General features: G+C 36.9%; 1 non-coding gene across 1 annotated transcript; it reads left to right on the top strand.

Moving 5' to 3' along the window:
* Positions 1-2,740: 2,740 nt before the first annotated feature.
* LOC123282761 (U6 spliceosomal RNA) lies at positions 2,741-2,843 on the top strand. Its single transcript, XR_006523002.1, has one exon. It is a non-coding gene; the product is annotated as a U6 spliceosomal RNA (small nuclear RNA).
* Positions 2,844-21,191: the final 18,348 nt, after the last annotated feature.

Genomic DNA, 21,191 nt, shown 5'->3' with positions numbered 1-21,191 from the left:
AATATACAAAGAACTCATACATCTCAACAACAAAAAAACTAACAACCCAATTAAAAAATGGGCAAAACATCCGAACAGACACTTCTCCAAAGAAATGTACAGATGGCCAACAGGTACATGAAAAGACGTTCAACATCATTATCAGGGAAATGCAAATCAAAACTAAATGAGATATCACCTCACTCTGGTAAGAATGGCTATAATTAACAAGATAGGAATCAATAAGTGTTGGAGCAGATGTGGAGAGAAGGGAACCCTCATACACTGCTGGTGGGAGCGTAAACTGGTGCAGCCACTATGGAAAACAGTATGAAGACTCCCCCCAAAATTAGTAGCTCTACCATATGATCCAGCTATTCCACTGCTGGATATTTATCCAAACAACATGAAAGCATGGATGTGTAAAGGTACATGCACCCCTATGTTCATCACAGCATTATTCACAATTATTCACAATAGCCAAGACTTGGAAGCAACCTAGGTGCCCATCAAAGGACGAATGGATAAAGAAGATGTGGTATACCTACACAATGGAATACTACTCAGCTGTAAGAAATTATGAAATCCGGCCATCTGTGACAACATGGATGGACCTTGAGGGTATAATGCTAAGTGAACTAAGTCAGAGGGAGAAAGTCAAATACTGTACGATCTCACTCATAAGTAGAAGATAAGAATAACAACAAACAAACACATAGCAACAGAGATTGGATTGGTGGTTACCAGAGGGGAAGGGGGGAGGGAGGAGGAGGAAAGGAGTGATTAAGCACATGTGTGTGGTGATGGATGGTAATTAGTCTTTGGGTGGTGAACACAATGTAATCTACACAGGAATCAAAATATATAAGGATGTACACCTGAAATTTACATGATGCTAATAAACCAATGTTACCACAATTAAAAAAAAAAAACTTTACTTTTTCCCTTTGCACTTATTACCACCTAGAATATTATATATTTTAATTATATGTTGCTTATTTTCTGTCTCTCTCCACTAATCTCAGAAATATAGAAATATTGCTTTTGTTTTTTCCACTGCTGGCACATACAAGTGTTTATTCATATTAGTTGAAAGAGTCGGTGAATGAATGAATTTGGGGGGTAATAAACTAATATTTTATATAATGTAGCAATTAGCTCCTCCTGAATATTAAACCACCCCAAAAGTTGGTGGTTTAGAACAATAACTATTTATTTAGCTCATGATTTATGAATCAACGATTTTGTCTGAACTCAAACTAGACAGTTCTTCCTGTCTTGACTGGGCTAACTAATGTATTGTAGTGAGCTGTAGGTCAGCTAGGTAGTTTTACTTCTTAAATTTAGCTTGCTGTCAGCGAAGGAAACATTGGCAACTAGGCCACATCCCTGTCATCATTGAGATGGCTAGTCTGAACTGTTCACCGGGTACCTAAACAGGGTTCTAAGAGAGAGCAGCAGTGTACAAGACCTCTCAAGACCTCGGCTCAGAACAGTCACAACATCATTTCAGCCACATTCTGCTGCTTAAAGTCTAATAACCAAGATTCAAGGGATGAGGAAATAAACTCCTCCTCTTAAACGAGGGAGTTGCCAAGTCACATTGCAAAGGGGCATGGATCCAGTGAGGAGAATGACTTCAACTATTTTTGCAAATAATCTACAACTGCAGGCTACCAAGGAAAGATCAGAAATATTCTCCAGATAGCTTTCTGGAATAGAAACAGATGGCCAACTCGCCTGAGTGGTTTAGCTTTCTAAAACAAGAATTATTAATCTCTTACCATCCATGAATCTTTTGATGAGACAATACTTTCCATTCAAGTAATCTGATCTTCCACTTTTTGTCATTTATGACCCTAGATCAATATTGTGAAACAGCATAATAGAGTGGAATAAGAATGGTGATTTTTAACACTGAGGATTGCATTTTTAAATTCATCTCTTACCGCACGAATTTATGTGGGAAACAATTCTCCATGAGTCTCCAATGTCTCTGCGTGTCTTCTGAGCAGAGGCACTATCAGCTTTTGCTCTCTCCCATATTTTCAAATATATTTATATAGCAGCTGGCTTTGGAAGATAAAGATGCTGACTCCCTTCGGGGCAAAGAGCAGGTTTGTTTATTCTCCAGTGTACTAAAGATAATATCTCCTAGGGCAAAGTTCAGGCAGGTTTGTTTACAGACCATTGTAAAAGATTCTGGTTCCCTGAGCTCAGTGTTCTTCAGCTGTTATACAAATCCAGTACATGTGCAGAATTCACATAGGACCACTCCATGTCACCCCCATGGGACTTGGGGCAAAGGCAACTGACAGAAGCGTGAAGATCATGCTGGCTACTGTGCTGTAAATAATAAAGTCATTTGACTCTGACCCAGTAGTCTTTTGTTTTCTGCCAGTATCCATGAAATAGCAAGATAACTGGTTAGTATACAAGTATGGAAAATCCCAGAACCTTCACAATTCTTAATATTTTTTTATAATTTGCATCACTTAAATAATTATACATGTATTATTTTAATCACATGGGCACCCACTAGGTTGTTTACAAATATAGTGATAAAGACATCACCACTTTTTTTGAGTATCTATGATACAATCTGTTATTGTGGTTTGGCTACTTAGGGGAAAAAACATCTTACATGAAAGTGAACTGTTGTGGATTTTGCTTTACGTAGTGTATTGTCCAAAATAATGTCCACTTTTTTAAATCACAAAGTTACACTAAATCAAAACTTCTAGTTTAAAAAATGCCATTTTCACTCTAGCAGTACACATACTAAAGTTAATATGATACAGAGAAGATTAACAAGGTCTGTACTCAAAGATGACATGAAAATTCATGAAATGTTTCATATTTTGAGAAGAAAAGGAATAAGAGAATGTATTTGACTAGTATAAAAGAAGACAAGAATGCAGAGAAAAAGCAAGATGAAATAGTTGGGATAAATATAAAACTAATAATAAGATGGTAGATAGAAGCCACATATATCAATAATCACTTTAAATGCAACTGATAATCTAACTAAAAGACTACAATTGTCAGAGTGGATTAAAAAGTATATGTTCTTTAAGTAGAAATTGAAGGGCACTTATAAGGACACAGATGTTTGAAAATAAAAAAAGACGGTAAAAGACATACCTTGTAAGCAATAATCAAAAGAAAATTGGTATGGCTACACTATTATGAGACAAAAAAGATTTTATGGCTCGAAACATTACTGTAGAAATAAATTGGCATTACATAATAAGAAGAAGGCATCCCCAAACCCCACTCGAGGGGCATTCTGTAAATACCTGACCAGTACTCCTCAGAATTGTCAAGTTCATCAAAAACAAGAAAAGTGTGAGAAACTGTTATACTCAAAAGGAGTCTAAGGAGGTATAATGACTATCTTCTCAATTTTTCTAATTTAAATTATTTTAAAATGAAAATTTTATTGAAAAAATGATATATAACACAAATATACAATATTAGCAAAAACTCCTAAAAATCTATAAAGAAAGAGCAGACAAAAAAATAAAAATGAACAAAATACTTGAATAAATATTCACAAGTGGGACATCCAAGGGGAAAAAAACACATGAAAACTTTCCCTATTTCATTTGTCCTTCAGGTTATCTAAATCAAAATCACAGTGTGATACCACCATACACCCATGAGAATGGCTAAAATGAAAAAGACAGATAATACCAAGTAACTGTTTGAAAGTGTTGGAGCAACTAGAACTTTCATACATTGCTGTAGGAGTGTAAATTGGTGCACTTTGGAAAGCGTTTACTAAAACTGAACATATACCTACTCTGTGATATAGTAATTCTACTCCCAGATATATACCACCCGGAATGCTGACATATACTCACCAAAAGACGCACATGAGGATGTTCACAGCAGCACTATTTGTAATAACCCAAAATCGGAAGCTATCCTTTGATTCTGACTTTCAGCACACCCAACTTTGGCTAGAGAACCTGCCTGACTTTTTTTGGTCCTGATATTACTTTCTGTTTACAATCTCTGTTTAACTCTGGATCTTCATTCAAGTGTCTCCAAACCCCGCCTAAGAATGTTCCCTTAACTCAAAGGATAATCAGGGAACTCCTTTGGCTAAATTAGATGAGTTACCTTGAGGCACTGCCACAAAAAATAGGTTCAGGAGATTTCTTCAACTAAGTAGAAAATCTGCACTATGGATGATGTCAGAAGGGAAGACAAAACCAATACAAATCTTGTCTGCCTTAGAGAACTTTTGTGTAAGGCTAGGAATGTAGGCTAGTCATTTTGCTTTCACTCTTTCTTCAGGCATTGTTTCAAAAACAGCAAGGACAGTAATAAAAGCCTAACACCACGTAATGATATATAATGTCATGTGTTCACTTCATGTATACTTGGCTATAATTCTCCCAAATAACACATTATGAATGCAAATGAACCATTTTAATTTGTAGTGAAGTGGTAAACAGTGAATAGCACGTTTATGTCATGCTCTGTGGGACCTAACATGGGGAAAGAATGAAAAAAGGAAAAAGTTCTCCAGTGCCTACTGCAGTGTTTGGTATAGGGGGGTGATTAAGAAACGTATGTTGAAAAAAGGGGACTGGAAGAATCCTCTACCTATTTGTACAAGGAGAAAAGAGGCACCACCTGGTGAAAGAGTTCTTTTTTTTATGGACAGACTGCTGACAGCAACTGATCGCTAGTCTCTTCAAAGTACATTCTTTTGGATAGGTAAATCAAACATTTATAAAACGGCACCCTGCTTATTCCCTCTAAAGGATGATTAAAAGCAAACTCCCTCTTTTCAAGGTGTAATTATGTATAATTGTCAAAACTTCTGCTGCAACTATAATTCGTAATTCATATTTAAATTTTAATGTTAAGCCAGTGGAAGTTGCTACTTAAAATAATAGCAAAAGTTTGTTAGGGCTGTGAATAAATTTCTTCCTCCTGCACCATTACTAAAAGGTCGAGTTTAACCTTGACTAGTAAATACTCAATTTTCTTTTGCTTTCAGAGACTATAACAATGAACTTATCTGAAAATACTGATTGAGAATATATTAATTGCATCGTTTTTAGATCCATAGAATATTTTTGGGGGAGAATTACTCATTTTCTTCCAACTAGTATTACTAGATTAATTATACATCTGAAAAATTAGTATGCTTATTTGTTCCTGTGGTTGATCATAAAAGTTAGAAATATCCATGCCAAAAGGAAATCTCTTCTAGCGTGCATATTTATATTGGACTCAGTGATACAGTATTTAGCTGTTAATTTTATTTTATGTATGTATTGTTCTATAACTGCGACTCAAATGTGCATTATATCCATGTCAATAGGTAGCAATTACTTGTCTACCAAGTTTATTGTAGAGGCATCTAAAATGCAAAAGAGATTAAATCATAAATTCATGTTTCCCTAGAACCTAGTGAACCATAAAAATCTTGCAAAGTTTGCCAGACATCAACATTTAAAATTAAGCTCGACATTTCTGTCTTTTACTCATTAAATTTCCGGCCATGCATTTCATATGGTATATACAGCGAGTCATTGTGAAGTATCAAGCCAAATATAAAAGCTGTAATAGTCTTCCGAAGTGAAAAAACTTCAATCTCCCATGGAAAAGAATAAAATAGGATGCCCCAAAAATAGATAAAATAGAAAAGAGCCCACAATACAGATTGTAATTAATTTGGTGCTCTGCCAAGTTCAGTGAAAGAACCAATAGGAAAATATCAAAAATCCCAAAGTAAAGATAAGCATACAATAGATTGGGCTTTATTCTAAAAGATACATTGGATTCCTTAATTTAATTTCAAAAGAAAAAAATGTATCGATTAGGGTTGCAAATTATGATTCTATCATTAACTCTTTTTTTTTCTTTGTGGAAGGAAAGATATGCTATTGAAATTAAATCTAATATTCACATTAAGAAAGCAGGTCTGTGTTTTTAAACTATATTATTTATTTATTTCTTCCTATATTACCATAGGATCTTTCCTCCTCAAAATCCAAGTTCCCTTGGTTGTGCTAACATCATTGATGATCAAAAAATAAATATGCTTACTAAATGAATATGTTAGGAAGCACTTTTTTTGTCCAGATCACAATCTATTGCTGATGTCAATAAATGTCATAGATTAAAATAATGTCAAGCCACTTGACAATCCTGTGAGGAAATAAACTTAATTTTGAATTGAAATTTCCTCTGTCAGAGAAAATGTTCTTTCATGTGAGGTAAGAGTAAAAAATAAATAAATGTGTTTATTTCCATTCCCTTCCCCCAAAATAGTAGCAACTCTCCTAACCACCACCACCACTACAGAAACAAGAAAGGCAAATAGATGTTGATCCTTCTATAGTGGCCAAGGTGGGTGTTAAATGCTTATTTATTCACTGTGTGGATTTGGAAGATTTCTCCATGTAGACACACAAGGTATTAGGGAAGGGCCTCCAGTAAGACACTATGAAAGTGCAGCTCTTATGGGGAGCCATATGTAAATTTTATTTCCCCAGCTTAAGCATAAGCTTTAGTGAAGATATCCAGAATGGAAATGTCCAGTGAAGGAAGTTTCTGCTTTGGCAAACGTGTAACCCAGTGGCAAAGAGTGAGATAAACTTGCTACACCAAAAAAAAGAAAAGAAAAGAAAAATAGTATAATGTCTAAGATTTACAACAACTTTTAGACTTCCATTGTTAAATTAATGCAGTCTGTCCTATATTTTAAAGCTCCACCTGTGCCAAATAATGAAAGATGAAAGGTACAGAATGGGGAAGAGCAGTGATCTTGAGCTATAGCATCAAAACGTGGCTAATAAATCAATACATTCTTTTTCTTTTTCTTATGTGTCATCTCAAACTGCACACTGAGTCAGAGCATCTGGGCTGTGATCCAAATCAGATAGTTAGACAGCCCAAAACACCAGATCAACAGATTTCTGAACTAGTGTTATTCATCATATAGACATAATCGTTAGACCAACAAGATATGAAGCTTGTATTTACAGAATGATAAACTTCCAGATGAAAGCTGGAAAAATTCAGTCTGACTCACAGATGTTTTGCCTATTTGATGATACACATCTGGGTATTTGGAAACATCCAGATGATTAACTATATTCTTTAGTTTCCTTGCAACCGTTCTGTGTCATATAAACAATCTTCAAGCCTTCCTTAAGTTAAGACATTCCCTATAATTCACAAATATTATGCATTTATATATATGCACACAGAAAATAGGAAAACAGGAGCAATAGCCTCCCAGGGGACATCTGGCAATGTCTGGAGAAATTTAAATTGTCATATCTGGAGGATGCTACTGGCTTTGAGTAACAGAAGCCAGGGATGCTGATAAATATCCTACAATGCACAGGACATCCCCTTACAACACAGAATATTAGCTGAGTAGCTGGTGATTTAAAATTAATTGATCACTCTTTATCTAGATGTTTTCAGATTATAAATCCAAGTGCAAACTATGGAGAATAAGCGCAACTGTTGTTCGGCAGCCTCAGCATTAAATTAAACAATTATAAAAACCCAGATGAATCAAAGACCGGGTTGTGCTCGGGTTAGGACAAGTGGTGTGCTGCAGGCAGCTGGTGCTGGCTTGAGACGACTTTTAAATTTTCAGGAATTTTGCAAGCCAATTGATGTCATACTGATATTCTGAAATTGTCCATGTTAAGAGTATTTACATGGTGGAAATCGGCAAACACTACAATCAGGATTTTGCCCTACCCCGCCAAAGAGACAGTTGTCAATCATTTGCCAGCACACCACTGGTTAGGATACAGAGCACTGGTGATTTTGTAATACTATCTACCATCTACTTTACTCTATGAAAAACCATTTTTACTGGCCAATTTTAAATACTATTTTTCAGTATTTTTAAAATAATCTGTCCTAATGATGCTTTATATTTACATGTAGAACATCAATGTATTCCTTTTGACAATGCCAACCTCCAATTATACTATCACTCCTAACAGAAACTTTAATTGACCACTTTTTGCAAAATAAGGCTAATGAAAATATTCTGCAGTTTATTACCCAAAGGCTAATTGTATAAATGCATGCCATTAACTGAGATGATCAGTCTTGAAAAAGTGAAGATAAATTTTAGTTAAAAAAAGATTAGTTATTCTTTAAAAGCTCAAAGTTGACAGATTCAAGATTTAAATGGGGCTTTGATGTAGCTAAATTAATTTTCTCCCTAAAAGAAAGGTCAGCAGCATTAGAATGCCGATTTTGCTCAAGAAATTAAAGCTCCAGTTATCTTGGTTGGGGATGAATAGAGAATCATAACTTTCTCTCCTATTTTACCATATTAGCTCCTTTTGTTTCAGGCAGATATTAATTTCCAAATCCCACAGCGCGTCTGTGAAATACCAAGGCATCATTCTTTAAACTGACTTTGGTAGGTTTCACATATCTTTTTGAGAACTTGTTGCAGAGCACTCACCTGATCAGATAGTCCATTTTTGAGCCAAAAATATTTTGCTTTTCCTAATTTAACTTGGCACTTTGAGGTGGAAAGAGCAGTTTCATAATCACCTTCATTATTCTCATAGAATGTGAAATAAAAAGGATTATCTTCAACAGCCTAACTTTTCACTGCTCAAGATTAAAAGTGAATTGAAAAATCTTAGTTCTAAATGAATTTCAAAATGTCCTGTGAAAGAATCAAGATGCTACATAACTTCTAAACTGAATAATTTTAACCCTCACCACCACCCACAAAACATGGAACAAGTCCCTGGCCCACTGGTACACACTAGTCCTTAAAACGTGGTAACTATATATATCATCAATGACTTGTGATAATCTTAGTGACAACATAGCAAATCCGCTTGATTTGTGGATTTCCTTTTGTTAGCTTTAACAGTCTGTCTCTATATAGCTAAGAGATCTCTTGGATCATAAACTGAACGCTGTGCACAAAGATCAAATGTTGATCCAGGGGCCGGCCCCGGGCGGAGTGGTTAAGCTCACACGCTCTGCTGCAGCAGCCCACGGCTTCGCTGGTTCGGATCCTGGGTGCGGACATGGCACCGCTGATCAGGCCACGATGAGGCAGCGTCCCACATGCCACAACTAGAAAGACCTGCAACTAAGATATATAATTATGTACGGGGGGATTTGGGGAGATAAAGCATAAAAAAAAAAAAGTTGATCCAATCAGGTCACTGAGACCACAGATGCTTAACGGTAGTTGTGAGGAGGTAGGCAGAGGGGTTGATATTTCTGCATTTCTCTAAAACTGAAGCTCTACTGTAGTTAATTTTATTGCCTACCATAAAGGAAGGACAAGTCATAACAAAATTAGAAATCAAGCAAGACAACTATCAGCAGTATAGCGTAGTGGTTAGGGGTTTGGATTTGAATATTGCATCTGTCTGAGTTTGAATATTATCTTTACCCTTTATCATATGCCATATTTAATACGCCATCCATTTCAAGATGCATCATTATTTTATGTAGCACCAAGAAAAAGGAATAAAATGGGCAATTATACTTTTGGAAGCCAAAGATTTTAACGACGTATCCCAATTTCAGAGACTAAAATATTGTTTTAAAAAAGTATCTTGCAATCAATGAAAAATAGTCCTCATTGTGTGACCCTATGTGACCTGAACTTGGCCTCAGTTTCATCAGCTGTAAAATAGAGCAGGTAATACCTAACCTCATGGGGTTGTTTTGAGGATTAAATCAGATAATGTATGGAAAATGCCTGCCAACAAGTAGGAGCTCACTTTAGCAGGGCAAAAGATTTACTGCCTTGCAGGTACTTTTCATTATATTTTATTCAGTGCTCTGAATGCAAATACAAAATTATGAATTACAGTGAGGTCCACTGGCAGTTAAGAAACTATTTGAAATATTAATATCAGTATATCACTTTTTGACCTTAAACAAATCGACAGCCAGTTATTTCTCCAGCAAAAATGGGTTTATTCAGGATCAGCAAAGAATCGCAATTTAGGGTCTGCAATCATGGGGAACCACGTGCAAGTCCTGGGCAGCAAGCAGAGTGGAAACTCTTATAGAGGGAAGGAGGAAGTTGGGAGGGATATCATAAACAAAGCGTCCATTGGAGGAGACTGGGAGTTCCAGTGTAGTGGCTTTTCATTGGCTGAGTTGTGACAGACTCTCACTGCTTGAGCTTCCTGTTCTCAAGAAGAGGAAAGACTTTCTTCTTCCTGTTGGGTTCTGCTATCAACATAGGGTGTGAGAATTCCCCTCTTTGGCCTCCAGACTCCATTTTAATGAGGTTTCTGTTTACTATTTTCCACAACTTCAAGCCAATAGGTTTTGATTTGACAAATATTGAACATCTACTATCAGTGAGAGACAATATAGTGTAGTGGTCTGTCTATGAATCTTGACATCTTTACTTACTAGACATGAATTTGGACAAGTTAACTCATTTTACATCATTTTTCCATATCTCTAAAGTAGAAATGATAATAGTTGTGGGGATTAAATGAGTTAATGAATGCAAAAGATTTAGAAAAGTACCTGACACCTCCTAAGCACTCCATAAATGATAAATTTTATTTTACTATGTTTCAAGCACTGTTTGGAGGGATAGAAATACAGCAGTGAACAAAAAAGACATAATCACTGCTGAGTGGATTCTACAGGATAGTGAGGAAGGACGGTATATAGAGAGATTTAGAATAACAGGCAGTGTTATGTGCTATGAAGAAAAGTAAAGCATGATAGGGGATAGAGAGCGGTAGAAATGCTAATCTTAGAGTAGTCAGAAAAGGAATCTTAGAAGAGGTGGATATTTGTATAAAGGCCTAATAAAGCAAAGGAGCGAGCCATGGGCGATCTTGGGACCGGGCATTGCACCCAGGAGTAGGAGTAAATGCAAAGGCCTTTAGGAAAGAATGAAACTGGCACATTGGAGAAAGAGCAAGATCAGTGTAGCTGTGGGAGAGGAAACTAGGAGGAGAGTGGTTTTATGGACAGTTGAATACAGAATATTTTTTATGATTTTATTTTCAGCTAGACGTGGATCTTTTCCTTAGAGGTAGTTTTCATATTACTCAGATAATATTAAAACATTCCATTATGGAAGGAGCATTAAAGCAATGCCATATTTAAATGCAAAGAGGCTTTAAATGACATTCATTTTACTGAGCACCTGATTCAGAAGTAACATTTCTAATACGGGAAGAGCCGCAAAGCTCTTCATGTTCATTGGGGAAAGAAAGAGGCGTTGCACAGTGTCAACCTTTTTTTAAATGTTCACTGTAGGAAAGGTCCCCATAGCTCTTTTTGTCATGGTCTGACAGTTTGACTAATTCAATTTTATGTCATCATTGACTTTGAACTTCCTCTTATTTCTTCAGTTCTCTTTTGCTCCTCCTCATTCCTCTAGGCTCTTTCTAACTTTCCTGGCTCTTATCAAAAAGTAAGATACACTGATAATTCAAAAACATTCTTTCAGTAAATTGTTTTCCTTTCTTCCCCACCAAGGATTGTGCAGGGGCTAATATAAAGCAAAAACAAAACAAAACAAAACAAGACTGACTAAGGTTTGAAGTGGAAAAGTTCTAAGCAGTGAAATGGCCAAAAGTTCAGAAACAGTAATAAGCTAGAATATTAGAACCACAAGAATCATTCCTGATAAAGCAAATATTTAGCTATAAATTTAGTGATTTCCAAAGATTTGTCAGGTAAGTATAAACATACTAGATCATCTTTTACCTTTCCCTTCTTAACACCTCTAAACGAGGCTTTTCTTTTTAATTCCTTAGCTCACAAACATATTTATTACTCCTCCCTTCTTGGTCTAACCTCCTCCTCCCTAATTTTACATATTCAAAATGACACTTCCAATACTTAGGCAGGAGCCATCATATCAGAAGAGGACCTCCAGCCAAATGCATGAGCCAATTAGTATGGAGAATTCTATAGCTACTCGGGCCATAAGCATTTCTAAGGTCTTTCACTGATGAAGTTTTACAAGATTGGTTTTCTACCACAACTGGAAACCTGCTTATTGCCCCATTTCCATGGTGCAACTGCTATACCTCTGTAAGCTGAACGTATTTCCTGATCTCTAGGTCATCAAGTAGCTCATTTTCTTTACTTTGTATAGTTAAAGCTTGTTTTAGCTTGTTTTAAATTTCTCTCATCCAATGTGTTTTGTATGAAGATATGGAATCTTAGCTGAAGAACTTTGTATTTAAGTATTTTAAGAAAATGTTTTTCATTTAAACTTTTTAAAGAAATATTCATTCTATATTAGGTCATGTTTAGAAAGATCCTCCAAATGTATCTTTCGATCTAGGCAGAGGTTGACAGAATTACCTAACAAAAGAATTATTTATTTAGTGGCAAGCAATTGATAAATACTTGCCCAAATGCAAGAATATCATTTGGTCAAATGCAGGTGCAAAATTCTCTCTTATTGCTTATTGGTTAGTTAGTTAGTTGCATTTTTGTACAGACATTCCTGTAATTGAATTTCCATGTGAAGGTTGTTTGTTATAGCACTATTTGTAAGAGAAAAGCCTGAAAATGACTCAAATAGTTGTCAACAAAGTGGGAGTTGAAGAAACTATGCTAAACCACACAATGGAGTACTATGCAGCTGTAAAAAGTAGTGAAGAATATCTCAGTATACACTTATGGAGCAATCTCCAGGATATAATGTTGCATTTTTTAAAAATTACTATATATAGCATAACCACAGTTCCCAAAACATCCTTTATTCCACACAGAGCATTCCACATCCTTGTTGTTGCCACCTCTTTCCTCTGTTGCATGTATTTTGTTGTTGCTTTTGTTCTGTTGTGGTACAGGCAGAGAATCACACTCTACCCTCTCACCACTTTTTAGTCCCTCAACATCTTTCCTGTTAAAGATCATGGTACAATAACGCATTGATAAAATAAAGTATAAATGATGTTGACCAGGGCTGGTCCTGTGGCCGAGTGGTTAAGTTCACACACTCTGCTTCGGTGGCCTGGGGTTTCACCAGTTTGAATCCTGGGTGCGGATGTGGCACCGCTCATCAGGCCATGCTGAGGCGGCATCCCACATGCCACAACTAGAACCACCCACAACTAAAACTATACAACTATGTACCGGGGGGCTTTGGGGAGAAAAAGGAAAAAATAAAAAGAAAATCTTAAAAAAAAATAATGTTGACTAATAAATATGGTCTACCATGTACTCGACAATGTGCTATACACTGGGAAAAGAGAGGAATATAACATAGACTCTGCATCAAGAAACTCACAAACCAGTAGGAGAAGCAGTCGTGTTAACCAATAAATTGTCTTTTAGTGCAATATGTATAATATAGGCATTAGATAAAGGTTTCAGAAATATCCAAAATAGAGGCTAATTAATTCTGATGGTGAAAGGCAGTGAGAATGATTATGGGAGTCCTCCTGGAAATGACATTTGAGCTATGCTGTAAAGGATGAGTACAGTGGTGTGCTGGTAAATGTTTAACAGTTAACTCAGTGTAGGGAGAGGTGGGGACAAAACAAACAAACACGTGACTTGTATTGCTTGCTAATTTCTGTTGTACTCCTACCGTGGCTGATTTCAAACTACCATTGTGAAATAACTGAGAGGAAATGCACACAATTGGCTCAGGCGAGCCAGGGCAAGCCAACTCTAGTAGACTACAGGATGAATGGGATTTTCCTAGTGAACTAGTGGGTAACGGTACTCCAGAACAAGGGGATATGATGAAATATCAAGAGCTGGAGTATACAGTGTAGAGAAGCAAAGGTGAGTAATAAGGCCGAAGAGTTAGTCTGGCTATCATTCTATGAGTTGCTCAAGAGTTTGAACTTTTTCTTCCACAAGTAGTAGAGAGTGAGTAAAGAATATCAAAGAGTTCAGGGACAAGCTTAGATATTTTTTACGAAGATCAAGAGTAGAGAATACGGTTTATAGAGAAAAAGATTAATGGTTGGTAAATTAATTAAGACACTATATGATAGTGTAGGAGAGAGACGTAGAAGGCCATATCTAAGAGAGTAGTAGTGCGAATGGGAATGGAGAGGAAAAAACAAATTTGAGAAATATTTGGAAGGCAGATTTAAAAGGACGTTGCGTCCCTATGCACGTGGCAATGAGGGAGAGAAAGGAGCTAAGGATAAGCTTCCAGTTTCTGAGTGGATGATTGCTTGTAATCTTTTAATACTGTAGTAATGATTTGATTGAGCTTCATCTGAGATGACCCAGTTTAATCTAATTTGACCCAAGTTAACGTATGTATACTGGTTTGCTCCTATAAACAGGAATCAGCAAGTAGAAGATAACTAATTTGTTATTGTTTATTCACCTTTGAACCAGAAGATATTCCTCAATGTTTGGTGGTTGACTGAGGAATGCCCACATTCCTGGGCAGGGTAAAGGAGCCTGAAGAGGAGCGTGCAGAGAGGTGGAAGGAGAAAAAGAAGAGAGCAGAGTCATGAAAATCAACTGATGAGAGAATTTCCAGGAGCAGGGAGTAGTCATGCAGGCCAAAATATGCATTTGTTCAAGTAAATTAAGAAGTAAAAAGTGCTCATTTTTGGTTCAGAATCCAGTAATCATAAGTAACTGTACTAAGAGTAGTTTTAAGGGAGTAAGAAAGACAGAAGCTGCGTCATGCTGAGTTTTGGAGAGAACAGATGAGGTGGAGACAGATTAGTTCTAATATTAATAACTCTATAGGTGCCTGATAGTCAATTAAGGGGGTCTGGGAGCTTTGATAAATTTTCTCCCAATTCCTACTATTTGACATTTTAATTGTCTGATAGTTTCATAATGGCTTCATGGTTTTCCTTTGTTCTTATCAATTAAGGTAAAATGTCTACATTAGGGGCTGGAAAAATATTTGCTTAGAGTAAGTTATAAAACCCACAAAACCCACAGCCCCACCAACACAACACACACACACACACACACACACACACACACAGAACATTATAGATGAGGAAAGTGAAGAATAAGAATTTTCATTCTTGTCGCACATCATGTGGTGGTGGTGGTTTGCTTTGGCCTGGGGCACTAAGGAATCTGGTCACAGTCTACTTGTGTTATCTAAGGATGTGTTATCTAAGGACCAGGCAAGGCAGAGATCCCTCAGGACTAAAGGCAGAGGTTGTTTATAGCAAGGGACTAATTTATTGTTTGTCTAAAATGTTTCCTCTCTGTCCTTTTCCCCCTGTGGGTGGCCTAAGAGGTAGTGTTAAGGGGTGATGTATGGAAAGACAATTTTAGAAAGTTATTGGAGCACATTTAACCTGTAAGAAAGTCTCTCTCTGAGTCAGGTCTGGGCCAGGACATTCCCTGACTTCCACAGGATATCTCTATGCCATATGTCCAATAAAATATAAAATTCTGCCTGCCAAATAGTTTATGTTTTAATATACACGACTTCAAGCCCCCAGGAACTATGTGGAGAATAGAGAATGCATTTTGGCTGCTGTCAAAATAAGGTGTAGATGAGTGGGCAGGTAGTACTAGAGAGTGGACTGGGAGCCTGGCTGAATCTATGGGGTCAGTGAGCAGCATTGGATGTGTGGAGTTCCCACAGATGGGACTTGCTAAATGCTCTCTTTGACTTTGGTGTCTTTCGTGGATGCCTTATTGAAAAGTGATTTCAGTTCCTGAGGGAAGGGTCCTCCCAGGATTCCCAGGATGGATAGGAAGGATCTGAGGGTCTGTGACTCTGAACTCCAAATGCTCATGGCCCAAAAAGCTTTGATGGGTCAGTACAAACCTGGAAGTGTGTGTGTGCCTGTGAGTGTGTGAATGTGTTTGTATTGGGGAAGGGGTATTCAGGGCATCCTGTGGATTATCTTTTAATTCTAGTATGGAGGAGGGGACCCACCCCCAAATACAACAGGTGAACAAAATAGTTTGTGAAGCAATTATATCAACTGTGCTCTCACCTGAAATAAGTGACTATGGCAGTCTCTCACCCCTGGGAATAAGAGACAAGAGACTCTGTGTTTACATAGGCGTGAATTAGTCAAAGAGACAGAGGTTTTGGGAGTTCTGAGAACTTCAGTTTAGCTTAAAGACTGGCAAGCTGATGCAGAGGAAAAACACATAAAGATGAGTGTTATTAATAAATCTGATTTAAAATAAAAAAAACTGCTGGGGTCACTTGAGAATAGAAATAATGCCCCAGGTCTGAGCATTGTGAATTGGGCTCATCACAAATTGTACACTGAGCCTATACACACGTGCCAAAACGTTTTCCTTTACAAGTTATAGAGGAACCTTGAAAAATCTTTCTAGGAGGTGGGGGGCGGGGTAGAATAAACTTGAAAATTTGTATTTGGCTGAAATGTAAAGATATAGTCTATCCTTGGGCATTTAAAATGGCTTATTTGTAGACTTAATTCATGCCTTAAATAATCATATCTTTAAATTGGAAAAAGCAGCTCTAATTTTGCAAACCTTCAGAAACACATAGGAATATATATTTCAAAGGTGAAAATAATTGTAAAATATTCTTTCATCAGTGGCTAGTTTCCTAATTTGGGGGAGTTATAATGTGTGCCATTTGGATATCGTGAAGTAGGTTGTTATTAGGATGAAAAGCTATTACTACATTTTTTATGTCATACAAGAAAGTAAAAGGGACACAGGTTTTGAATGGGAAATGTTCAGTCCTGTGTAGGTTTGCATTGAATTCTTTTTAAAGAAATATTACTTTTAAAACTAATTTTGTGCAAGTCCATTGCCCTTTTTTTTTTTTGCTATTGAGCTGTAGGAGTTCCTTACATATTTTGGATATTAATCCCTTATCAGATATATGGTTTGCAAATATTTCCTCCCATTATGTAGGTTGCTTTTTCACTCTGTCGATTGTTTCCTTTACTCTCCAGGAACTACATCTCTCCAAAGAAGACATAGAAAGAGCCAACGAGTATATGAAAAAATGTTCAACATCCCTAATCAGGGAAATGCTAATCAAAACTACAATGAGATATCACCTCACACTTGTTAGGATGGCTGTTATCAAAGAAACAAAAGATAAAACATGCTGGTGAGGATGTGGAGAAATTGGAACCCTTGTACACTGTTGGAGAAAATCTAAAATGGTGCAGCTGTTATGGTAAAAAGTATGGAAGTTTCTCAAAAAATTAAAAATAGAATTGCTCTATGTTCCTGCAATCTCACTTCCGGGTATATAGCCGAAAGAAACAAAATCACTATCTTGAAGGGTAGCTGCCTCCCCATGTACACTGCAACCTTATTTACAATAGTCAAGACAGGGAAACAACCAAGTGTCCATCGACAGATGAATGGATAGGGAAAATGTAGTGCACATATAAAATGGAATTTTTTCAGCCATCAAAAAGAAGAAAATCCTGCCATTTGCGACAACAAGGATGGACTTGAGGGCATTATGCTAAGTGAAATGTAAGACAGAGAAAGACAAATACTGTATGATCTTAATTATATGTGAAATCTAAAGAAAATGAAGCCATGGAGACAGAGAGAAGATTGGTGGTTGCCAGAGGCAGGCAGTGAAGTGTGGGGAAAATGGTTGAAGGTGGTCACAATGTACAAGCTTCTAGTTATAAGATTAATGATTCTGGAAACGTAATGTACAACATGGTGACTGTAGTTAAGAATACTGTATTGCAGATATGAAAGTTGCCAGGACAGTACATCTTAAAAGTTCTCATCACAAGAAAAAACTGTAACTATGTGAGGTGATAGATGATAAAGAAACATTGTGGTTGTCATTTCACAATATGTACATATATCAAATCATTATGTTATACACCTTAAACTAATATGATGTTATATGTCAATTATATCTCAATAAAACTGGGAAAAAATAAATAAAGTTGATCTAGGGGGCTCTATGGGGGACCGGAGAGCCCAATACTGAAAATATGAATTTTTTTGTGTGTATCATTGCCCAATATTTAAACCTTGGTTACTGATTAAATTGGTAAAACACTCTGCAGGCCAAACAAAGTGGATTTTCTGGCCACATTTACCAATCCAGCTGCCTGTTTATAACCTGTTGGTTAAAATGGATGAAACAGCCACTAAAAGCTACCTGAAGGTCAGGATGAGAAGAGCAATGCTTAGATTTTAAATGAAAATTAAACTGTCAAAAAGATTTGGCTGACACTTTGGAAACTGAGTTATAAATTTTTGATTTGTCGATTCATATAAAAAGTGAAGATGAATACCTAGTATAATGAGAAACAATATTTTTCAGTCGTGAGTGGGTTTTTTTGTTTTTGTTTTTTGTTAACCTGGCAATCCTAATTAGAACAGAGAGAAACTTGTTTTGAGGTTATTTTAATTATTGGTATTTTTCAATGATGGACTCAAAAATCACTAAAAGTAGCATGGTGTCAATCTCTGGCATATTTTTTAATCCATACGAAAATTCAGCAATTTGCACTGAAACTGAAATAACTGCAACTTTTTGAATTTTCAGTGTTACTTTTAATCAGAAAAACTGGAACTAAAACAAAGATAACTGAGAATGAGTTATAAAGGCATGGAGACAAGAGCGTCTATGGAATTGCAAATTAGATTCCCTGTAATCAGCAAGATACAGCACAGGAACTGCCCTGAAATGAGCAATGAGACTCAGGAAAGAAAATATGTAGGAGAAGGAAATAAATTCTTTTTGTGGGCTTCAGATTGAGCAGCTTAAGTTCAGAATTTGGTCCAGAGAAAAGAGCCCTAGGATTTTATACAAAATCTCAAAAGCTAGTAGGAGTAAAAATTTATGAGGGCTCCTTGTGACTCTGTGAGCCTAAGCTATATAATGACTTCAAATTTCCTAGTATTGACTACAGTAAAGTAGACTTTGTGTTTCTTCCAGATATCCAATATTCTGCTGAGATGATGCACATGACGATGCATCTAGACTCAGTTGTAGAAAATCTTCAGCAATAGTCACGAAGTAGCAAGGTGGCGTCACCACACTGTTCTTGAGGTCTGCCCTATCTATGAACTATTGTCAATTATAAAGCATGCTAAGACATTAGCCCCCGCTGAAGCTTTGAGTAGGGCTAGGGGAATAAATAACACAGCAAAAGAGATGGCTTTCAGTGCAAAGGCCACTTGTTAGTAAAGGTGTGAAAAAGGGAGCATCTACTATGAGGAAACGAAGGCGATGTGAGATATGGAGAGGCTGAAGTAAAGACATTACCAATAACTAGAGGCTTTATAATAATTATAAAGAGTTTTGAGGAGTCTGCCAACGTATTCTAATCCCTATTCGCTGACCTTTAAGACAGAATGGTTTTGAGTGGCCAGGCATCTGTATAATGGATGTCCTTTGTTCCTTTCATTTACGGTAAAAAGTTTACTTGTGTTAAGTTCTGGAAAAAGGGGGAAACATTTGCTTAGAATCCATTACAACTCCCATCTACATCCTTCAACACACACACACAGAGCAACACAAATTATATAAATGTAAGAATTTTGAGATTTGGCTCAAGGCACCGAGGAGTGTGGTTATGAACAATCTGAAAAATCCAAGAATGAGTCAAGACTACGAAGATCAAGGACCTGGAAGCTCCCAAGACAAAGGGCATCAGTTGCAGCAACAAACTCCTTCACCCTATCTCTCCTTCTAAATCTCCCTCTGCTGCCTCCTCTGCAGGTGGTTAAGATACAGTATTGTGTGAGTGGGAGGAACTGGGAAATTGAGTAAGTTATTATACTTAAAGCTCTCTATAATGCTTATAAAAGTTTCTTTCTCTGTGGCTAATATGAACTAGAACATTGCTGTATTCCCACAGCTTATGGTTTGCACAATAAGTTTTCTCAGCTTCTGCTAGGCAACCTGTCTCTGTCTTAAATCACCCTAGTAGATAAGGAAAAGAGGAAGAGCTTTATCAGTTAAATGGCTAAGGCAGTATAGGGTAGAGAGAAAACAAGGATTACAAAAATAGTACTACCTTGTGTTTAGAAAACTCTCTGACACTTAATAAGTACTATGGATACACTTTATAAATAAAAATCATACTTAATGGACATCTTAAGTATAGACTATTATTTCTAGAATTCTAGCAAGGAAAGGAGAGAGAGAGGGATTTTGGGGATGGGAGTCGGGAAAGTTACAGGAATTAAGTTCTATTTTATTTTTTGTTTGATTTGACTTCAAGATTGGCTATATAAATATATTTATAAGCCAGAGTGAATGTCAGTGGACAGAGGTACAGACTCCTAGGCCCCACTCAGATATACTAAATTTGAAATTCTGAAGACGAGTCCACAGTTCTTATATATGATTCTGAGGACTTACTAAAGCCCACCCTGACTATATTGCTCTTCCCACAACACTTTCAACCCCTCTTGTCCTCTTTTTTAAAAAATTTTTAAGAAAGGCCTACTGCCACATGCAGTGCTTCATTTGGATGTGTCTCCAGTCTTAGAAGCTTCTCTATCCTATGTTCTCCTACAAATGGACCTTGAGAGCTTGTTTGGAGGTTCTAGCAGGGGAGCACAACTACTGGTATACTCTTGACCAAAGAATGGTACTCCTCTATCAGGGAAGGGAAGGTCATCCTCTTCGACCGAGCATGTAGCTTCCAGAAGGGCAGACATGGAGTGGTGAAAGAAGAAGGGGACACTTGCCTAGCCAGCCTGATCAGCCAAGTCAACTCTGGAGATCAATGAGGTGATAGATGTTATAGCAAGATCGCCCTCATATCCCTATTCTCTTCATTTTTAGCATAGAACCTATCACTTTCTAACATAATGCTATGGACTGAACGTTTGTGCCCCCAAAATTCATATGTTGAAGCCTAATCCGCAATGTGATGATATCTGGAGGTGAGGTTTTTGGGAAGTAATTAGGTCATGAGGATGGAGCCCTCATGAATGGGATGGCGGCCTTATAAGAAGAGACTGAAGACTGAAGAGAGCTTGCTGCTTCCCTCTCTCTCTGCCATATGAGGATACAATGAGAAGACAGCCGTCTGTGAACCGGAAGGAGGGCCCTCACCAAGAACTTGACCTGACTGGCACCCTGACCTCAGACTTCCAGCCTCCAGAACTATTAGAAATAAATTTCTATTTTTTAAGCCACCCTTCTATGGATTTTTGCTATAGCAGCTCAAGCTGACTAAGAGACACACCATGTAGTTTATTCATTTATTGTTTTTAGTTTATTAATCTGTCTCCTACCACTAGTATGCAAGCATCATGAAAGCATGTATTTTTTTTCAATGCTTTATCCT

Source organism: Equus asinus, chromosome X (genome assembly GCF_041296235.1).
Source record: "Equus asinus isolate D_3611 breed Donkey chromosome X, EquAss-T2T_v2, whole genome shotgun sequence".
Classification (NCBI taxonomy): Eukaryota; Metazoa; Chordata; class Mammalia; order Perissodactyla; family Equidae; genus Equus; species Equus asinus.
The sequence above is the reverse complement of the archived record's forward strand: the minus strand, read 5'-3'. Positions and strand labels throughout refer to the sequence as shown.